At 41.4% G+C, this 7,661-nt stretch overlaps 1 long non-coding RNA gene across 2 annotated transcripts in view; it reads right to left on the bottom strand.

Moving 5' to 3' along the window:
• Window positions 1–7,661, bottom strand: part of LOC107184579 — a 17,684-nt gene that overhangs the window by 3,953 nt on the left and 6,070 nt on the right. The window contains exon 2 of one of the 2 annotated variants that reach the window (XR_001515436.1): window positions 2,989–2,995. The exons of the other annotated variant lie outside the window; for it this stretch is intronic. This is a non-coding gene — a long non-coding RNA (uncharacterized LOC107184579). The remainder of the gene's footprint in view (window positions 1–2,988; window positions 2,996–7,661) is intronic. 2 annotated transcript variants of the gene reach the window in all.

Raw genomic sequence — 7,661 nt, 5'->3', positions numbered from 1 at the left:
GGCAGCCAGCGCCAGGGGGGGAGCCCTGGAGTCCTCTGTCCCTCAAGCAAGCAAGCCTCATGTTCGCTTCCAGCTGCCTGGCTGCTGGCCGCCATCTTGGCTGACAGTTAATTTGCATATTGCCCTGATTAGCCCATGGGAAGGGTAGCGGATGTACAGCTAATTACCATTTTCTCTTTTATTAGATAGGATGTTGCACTGACTCTTAAGATCTCAGGACTTTAAAGGGAACAAAACCCCTGGACCTCACTTTCTGCCACATCTGTGCCTGAAGTCAGCTGGTGGGGCTGATGGGGGTGGATTGAATCCCTCTCCTGCGATGCAGATTTGTCAGGGCAGGTGGCAGGTGCAAAGATGGAGTGTGAAGGGAAGATGAAAAGAAGAGGTAGGAAGTCCAGTATGGCGTTTGTGTGCCTACTGCATGCATTATAATGTTATTATAATGTGCCTTGTTATAGTACTAATTCAGACCTTCAAAAATGTTGATTCATTTTTTTTTAAATATATTTTATTGATTTTTTACAGAGAGAAAGGGAGAGGGATAGAGAGTTAGAAACATCGATGAGAGAGAAACATCGATCAGCTGCCTCCTGCACATCTCCCACTGGGGATGTGCCTGCAACCCAGGTACATGCCCTTGACCGGAATCGAACCTGGGACCTTTCAGTCTGCAGGCCGACGCTCTATCCACTGAGCCAAACCGGTTTCGGCGATTCATTTTTAAATTGACCTGAAAAAAATGTTTACTGAGAAAGGCAGTATGGCATAGCTATTAAAAGCACAAACTCTGGTGCCACGCTGTTCCTGACTAAAGTCTACTGGCACGGGGACATTAGAGAGTTGCATTAACATCTCTGTGCCGAATTTCTCATCTGTAAATCGGAATAATAAGCGCCCACTTCCTACGACTGTTGTGAAAACTTAATGAGTTGTGTGTAAACACTCAGAACAGCACCTGGCAATGAATAAGTGTGAGCTGGGGTTTTTATAATACCTGATGCTGTACACTGTGCTAAGAACGTTACCGACATGACTTAATTTTTAAATGTTATTTCTTGATTTTAGAGCGAAAGATAAAGGGAGGGAGGTAGAGAGGGAGAAGAGAGATGGATTTGTTGTTCCACTTATGCAGTCATTGGTTGATTCTTATATGTGCCCTGATGGAGGATCAAATCTGAAACCGTGGTGTATTGGGACAACACTATAACCAACTGAGATACCAGGGCTCAAACATGACTTATTTACTGACAACAACCTATGAGCATCAACTAAGTACCTACTGTGTGTCAGGTACTATTGTAGACTCTTGGGATCCATGAGGAATGAATCAGATACGGATTCCTGTTCTATGGAGCCACATTCCTCCAGGGCGCAGGGGGGCAGACAGTGAACAATAGGTAAAGTAAGTAGGCTGTGAAGTTCGACAGAACATACAAGTGCTATGAATGAAAGAAAAAGTAGAGCAGGGTGAGGGAATGGTAACAAAATCCTGGATTGAGCCTCATTTCCTTGCCATTTTAATGTCCTTACACAAAGGTACCTAATTAGCTGAGCTTCCCTTTCATCATCTGTAAATTGGGGGTAATAATATTTGTTTTCTTGTTCACAACAAGATGCTTCCATGTCACTGAAGCATCCAAGGCTGGTGGGGAGGCCCTGGGGCCGGTTGAAGTTATAAATAGGGTGGTCATGTTCGACCTGGTTGAGAGGGAAAATTTGAGCAAAGTCTTGTAGGAAGAGAAATAAGCCAGCAAGTCAGCTCTGCAGGGAAGAGGGTTTCAGGCAGAAGGACCCCTTGCATTAAAGGCCCACCTTGGGAGCACGGGAGCGAGCCTGGTAGGGTTGAGGAACAGCAGCAGGACAGGAGTGGGTGGAATAGAGGGAGCGAGGAGGTCTGCTGCAGAAGAGGTTGGGAGTTGTCGCGGCGAGGGATTGAGGAGAGCTGGGTAAGCTTCTGCTGGGCTGTAACTTCCCTCTGAGTGAAATGGGAGCCAATGGTAAATGATGGCAGCCATTACTGATCCGTTTACTAATGGATAAATGGGGGCTGGGAGAGGCTAAGTAACTACACAAAGTTATACAGAGTAAATGAACATTTGGGGTTATTACCCTACAAATTCTTATCCTTTTTATGGGGCAGAGAGGGATGATGCAAACAGGGGTGGGGAAAGTCAGCCTTGAGGTATTGAATCCATGCTCTCAAAGTCCAGACACGATGATTTATCATTCACTGGCCTCCAGAGGACAGATGGAAGATACAGGAGACGGCCATGGCTCTTGCTTGGTCAATGGACTTTGATCTTGTGCTCCTACAAAACCTTGCACATAGCTCTGTCATAGCTCTTTATTGTATTGAATATATGTGCTTAAACATCTGTCTTTCCTTCACAGACTAAGGCTCCCCATTCTTGCATCTGACACTTGGCTTAAATCACAGGATTCCCTGCAGTCAGCGGCAAATTTGGCGAAGAGGCGGTTCTCAAGAAATGTATATGTGCTCTGTCTTCAATTTAAATCAGAACAAAGAGACTTGATTGCAGGGAAGTGGTGATCATGAGTTAGTCCGGTGAATAACAACAGTAGAAAGTCAGTCACTAACGCTCTGGGCTAGAAGGGCAGAAGGAGGAGTTACAACAATCCAGGGGTTGGGGTCACCAGACAGAAGCTGTAACCAAAATGATACCCAGGAGAAGAAACGGTCTCTGCCTCAAAATGTTTTCTGACCTGGAACTTCATGTGCAGCCTAACACGGTCCAGGCATCCCCCTCGAAGGAACCTTTTCAGAATCTGCCTCCCCTGTCTTCCCTGTAATGTCTGGAGCTTAGGAGCAGTGGAGAAGACTGATTAAAGGCTCAGACTTGATCACCTCTGGGCAAGTTACTGGCCTTCTGTGACTTAGTTTTCTCCCCTGTAAAACTGGGAAATTAATATCTGTCTCAGAGGGAGAGTTTAAAGAGGAAAAGTGCGATTACATTTATAAAATTACACACACACACTTTTTTCCCATAAATGGTATTATAGGCTGCATATTGTGCGTATTTTCCATTAACAACAAATCTGGAAATACTTCCAAAGCTGAGTACAGTGACATGAAATGATGCCTCCATTAATCTAAACACAATACTACATTTCTATTATAGGAGCTAAGATTATATTAGTTGCCTTTTTGTTGTTGTTGTTTTGGAGGGGGGTGATGGAGGATTTTTTAACATTAGGTTGGACTAGTATAGTGTCATCTACAATCTCAGAGTGTTTTTCTTAATACTTGTTATAAGCCATGCTCCTCCTATGCTATACTTCTGAAACTGAATTTTTTAAACCTAAATGTAAGGCTCGGCATTCATTTCCATTAAGTTACATTTTGTTGTTTTGACCTAGACTCAAGGTCTTTTGAAGTTTTGAGTCTTTTATCAAGACAGTGATCCCTCCCAGCCGTGAACATAGTCACTATGATTTTATTTCCATGTCACTGAAGCATCCAAGGCCAAGAACAGAGGCCTGTATATCATGAAACAAATGTGACCTTGCTCCAGATACATAGATCTGCTTCCCTTGCACTGTCTTGGCAGGAAAGTTGTTCTGGGACTACATGTTCTACTGGGTCCTGACCCTTTGCTTTCCCCGCTCCTTCACCTCCCTGTTTAGACCAAAATCAAAAGATGGTCAAGAATGCTGAAGGAGAGAATATATCAGTTTACTTTACTACTCCTCATAGCTTTGGTGACAAAAACAAAATTCAACACAGGAGGTGTTTGAAACAATGGAGATAAAATACGTGTTTTTTTTTTCTTTGGTAGGGGGAGAGAGAGGGCATGCACTGAAGATTCCAATTAGAAATTAAATATAGATCAGAAACTCATTTGATGAATTCATTACTTATTAATCATATCCCCAGTCAGGAGAAGGTGAAAGACAGGGGATACCCACTCTCCTTGTAAATAATCAACAAGCAGTCTGGCCGGTGTGACTCAGTGGTTGAGCATCAACCTATGAACCAGGAGGTCCCGGTTTGATTTCCGGTCAGGGCACATGTCCAGATTGTGGGCTGGATCCCCAGTGGGGGGGCGTGCAGGAGGCCGCCAATGGATGACTCTCTCTCATCACTGATGTTTCTATCCCTCTCTCTTCCTCTCTCTCTAAAAATCAATAAAATCATGTGTATATATTTTTTAAAAACATATCAATAAGCACAGAGTGGAAAGAGGAATACCTCTTGTGCATGCTGCTTTTTCAGAGCCTCTGGTTTGGAGTATGTGGAATCATCAATGGGGTTCACAGATGTCAAGTTCTGTCTCCCTCCAGGCATATGGCAAGTTGCAGCTCCCCACTTTCATGGCCTTCCCAAGAAGCAGTCACTATTAACTGTTTGATATATACCTTTCCAGATCTTTCTTCTACAACAATACAAATATGGGTAAAAAATATCACAAGAAAATATTTTGAAATATTAGGCAAATTCCTCCCTTGCTACAATTCTCTAGTTCACCCAGCTTGACTCCTTTGTGCCCTTTGCCACAGTGAGAGAAGGAAGAGAAAAAACAAATGTAGAGGGTTATGAGAGTCTTCTCCTGGCTTTGATTTTCAAAAGTCTAAAACCTTTGGAATGAGAATGAATCCTGGTATATACAAAGCCTTTGAAGAAACATAATAAATAAGAAAAGCAGAGGATTTGCAGACAGAGGGATTGCCCACTTGTCATTTTCCCTACCCTTGGACACTACCATGGGAGATGGGGAGCAGAGAGACTGAGATAAAGTGGTGAGGACACAGGTTTGGGAAGGTCCTGGAGTGAGGGGCTCAGAGGCCTGTCTCTGAACTAGCATCCTGGGAAGTTGCCCCTGGACAGTCTCTCAGACATTCCAGTGTGTTGGTGGGAAGCAGGAGCAGCAAAATGAATCCTGGGACTGAAGAAGAAGCAGGGAAAACCTCTGGGTTAACGGGAAGGGAAGATCCAGAATCAGACATGATAATATGAAAATAATAATACTTCACAAATGTATCCACAGATTAAACACAATCCCTATCAAAATCCCACCTATCTTTTTTGCAGAAATTGACAAGGAGACACTGATCCTAGAATTCTTCTAGGAATGTAAGGGGCCTAGAAGAGCCAAAACATTCTTATTTTTCATCGTCATGCAAGGATATTTTTTCCATTGTTTTTTGTTTGTTTGTTTGTTTGTTTGTTTGTTTGTTTTTAGAGAGAGTGAAGGAGAGGCAGGAGGAGAGGAGAGAGAGAAATTTTGATGTGAGAGAAACACATCAATTGGTTGCCTCCTGCACATACCCCATGGGCCAGGGATCAAGCCTACAACCAAGGTGTAGGTCCTTGACCGGGAATCAAAACCCTGACCCTTCCATCCATTGAGCAACAGGCCAGAGAAAGCCAAAACATTATTGAAAGAGAAGAATAAGGTTGAATAACCCACATTTTCTATTTCAAAATGTATAGCAAAGCTACTGGCATAAGGCTGGACATATAGATCAATGAGGTAGACTTGAGACTCCAGAAATAAAACCATATATCTATGGTTAGTTGATTTTCAACAAATCAAGACAATTCCAACACATGGTGCTGAGAAGACTATATCACCACATGCAAAAGAATTGTTGGACCCCCTGCCAAGCTATCTCACATCATATATAAAAATCAACTCAAAATAGACCAAAGCCTTAAATGTGAGAACTATAACCTTCTTAGAAGAAAATATACAGACAAATCTGTGCAACTATGACTTATGTAATTGTTTCTTAACTATGACACAAAAAACACAATAAATAAAAAAATAGGTATATTGGACTTCATCACAATTAAAACTTTTGTGCTTCCAAGAACACTATCAAAAAAAAGTGAAAAACAACCTACATAATGGGAGAAAATATTGAAAATCTTTTATCTGATAAGAGTATATATATATATATATATATATATATATAACTCTTCTCTTTTATGTGGCACCTCAGAGGCAGTTGGCTGCTTCAGGATGAGGCTGAACATCTCTTTCCTAGCCACTGGCTGCCAGAAACTCCTTGAAGTGGTCAATGAATACAAACTTAGTATCTTTTATGAGAAGCGTGGGGCCATAGAAGTTACTGCTGATGCTCTGGGAGAAGAATGGAGGCTTGTGTGGTTCAAATTAGTGGTGGGAATGACAAATGAGGTTCCCTCATGAAGCAGGGTGTCTTGACCCATGGCCATGTCCATCTGCTACTGAGAAAGGGGCAATCCTATTATAGACCAAGGAGGGCTGGAGAAAGAAAGCACAAATCTGTTTGAGGTTTGCATTGTGGATGGCAATCTCAGTGTTCTCAGCTTGGTCATAGTGAAAAAAAAAAAAAAAAGGAGGGGGGATATTCCTGGTCTCACTGATACTACTATGCCTTTTTGCCTGGGGCCCAAAGAGCTAGCAGAATTTTCAAACTTTTCAGTCTCTCTAAAGAAGATGATGTCTGCCAATATGTTTTGAGAAAGGCCCTAAACAAAGAAGGTAAGAAGCCTAGGATGAAAGCACACAAGATTCAGCATCTTGTTACTCCATGTGTTGTGCAACACAAAACCCAGCATATTGTGCTGAAGAAACAAGGTACTAAGAAAAGAAGATATACAAATAGCCAATAATGAAATATGAAAATATGTTCAATATCATTAGGGATATGTAAATCAAAATGAGATGCCACTTCACACAGAGAAAGATGGCTAGAATCAAAAGGACACAAAAGAAAGTATTGTCAAGGATGTGAAGAAATTGAAACCCACATTCATTGCTTGTAGGTATGGAAAATGGTGCAGTCACTTTTGGAAACAGTTTGGATGTTCCTAAAAGAGTTAAACAGTTGCCATATGATCTAGTCATTTGATTTTTATATAGATATCCCAAAGAATTAAAAACATATGTCCACATAAAAGTATGTACACAAATATTCATAGCAGCATTATTCATGATAGCCAAAAAGTGGAAATAACCCATGTCCATTGATGAATGGACAAAATGTGGTACATCCATACAACAGAATATTATTTGGCCATAAAAAGGAAGAAAGTACTGATCCATGCTAAAACATGGATACACCTAAAAATATGGTGCTAAGTGAAAAAGCCAGTAACAAAAGGCCATTTGTATGATTTGATTTATAAAAGAAATTTCTATACTGAAAAAGTCCAGAATAGACAAACCTATAGACATAAAGTAAATTAGTTATTGTCAGGGATTGGGGAGAGGGAGGAAATAAGAGATCTCTAAATAGCCAATACTTGTTTAAATTTTAAAAAATTTCCCCAATGTAGTATTTAGAAATTTTTCCCATCTATAGGAAAGCTAAAGGAATACTGCCTCTGGTGCCCTTCTCCCAGAGTCAGCAACTATAAACATTTTTTAAAATTAAATCTTTATTGTTCAGATTATTACATTTGTTCCTCTTTTTCCCCCCCATAGCTCTCCTCGACCCAGTTCCAACCCACCCTCTGCCCTTACCCCTCCCACTGTCCTCATCCTTAGGTGTACGATTTTTGTCCAGTCTCTTTCCGCACCCCCACACCCTTTCCCCCCAAGAATTGTCAGTCTACCTCCCTTTCTATGCCCCTGATTCTATGATAATCACCAGTTTATTCTGTTTATCAGATTATTTATTCACTTGATTTTTAGATTCACTTGTTGATAGAG

Source organism: Myotis davidii, unplaced genomic scaffold (genome assembly GCF_000327345.1).
Source record: "Myotis davidii unplaced genomic scaffold, ASM32734v1 scaffold205, whole genome shotgun sequence".
NCBI lineage: Eukaryota > Metazoa > Chordata > Mammalia > Chiroptera > Vespertilionidae > Myotis > Myotis davidii.
The sequence above is the reverse complement of the archived record's forward strand: the minus strand, read 5'-3'. Positions and strand labels throughout refer to the sequence as shown.